Below are 710 nucleotides of genomic sequence, written 5' to 3' on the forward strand. Positions count from 1 at the left end.
ACTTCTTTGTTTTCGTTGTTAGTTAAGCGCCAGGTTGGAAGTAAGGTTGTCATTTTATGTTGTATATTTTTTTTTTGATTTATTGATGTCGATTAGGACTGCTTCTGCAATTTTAAGATGCGTGTAGTTGCTGTTCTGGTATATTACTTTGGTGTTGCTGTCGAGGATTTCACGGCTAATTGTGATTGAGTGTGTTGAGTCCAAATTAGATTGATAGCCCCACTCTGTTTATGCATCGTAAGCCTTCTAGTCAGTGAGGTAGTAGTAATCCCGATATATGAGTCATGTTGACGTGCACAGCCGTCAAAGGGGCAATTAAATTCATATATTACGTGATTACGTTTTAACTTAGAGTTATCTCTAGGACTGCAGTTGTTTTTCAGTATTAGGTGAGACGTCTTTTTATTGTTGTAATAAATTCCAACATTTCAACAATAATTACCAACATTTACTCGACATATTAACGCCAAACATTCGGTAGAATTTATAGAATATTGTAAAAATTATGGTCTATTACCAACATATATATATATATATATATATATTACTACCGAATGTATATATATGAATATATATATATATTGGTAATAGACCATAATTTTTACAATATTCTATAAATTCTACCGAATGTAATTTTTACAATATTCTATAAATTCTACCGAATGTTTGGCGTTAATATGTTTGTAGTTCGTTTTTTGATTATTCGACAA

At 31.0% G+C, this 710-nt stretch overlaps 1 protein-coding gene across 1 annotated transcript in view; it reads right to left on the minus strand.

Annotated features, from left to right (window-relative positions):
• The window catches only part of HELRODRAFT_67216 (hypothetical protein), a gene marked incomplete at both ends in the record, with an annotated part of 9530 nt that overhangs the window by 3524 nt on the left and 5296 nt on the right, over positions 1–710 (minus strand). The gene's annotated exons all lie outside the window — the stretch shown is intronic.

Source organism: Helobdella robusta (genome assembly GCF_000326865.2).
Source record: "Helobdella robusta unplaced genomic scaffold HELROscaffold_4, whole genome shotgun sequence".
NCBI lineage: Eukaryota > Metazoa > Annelida > Clitellata > Rhynchobdellida > Glossiphoniidae > Helobdella > Helobdella robusta.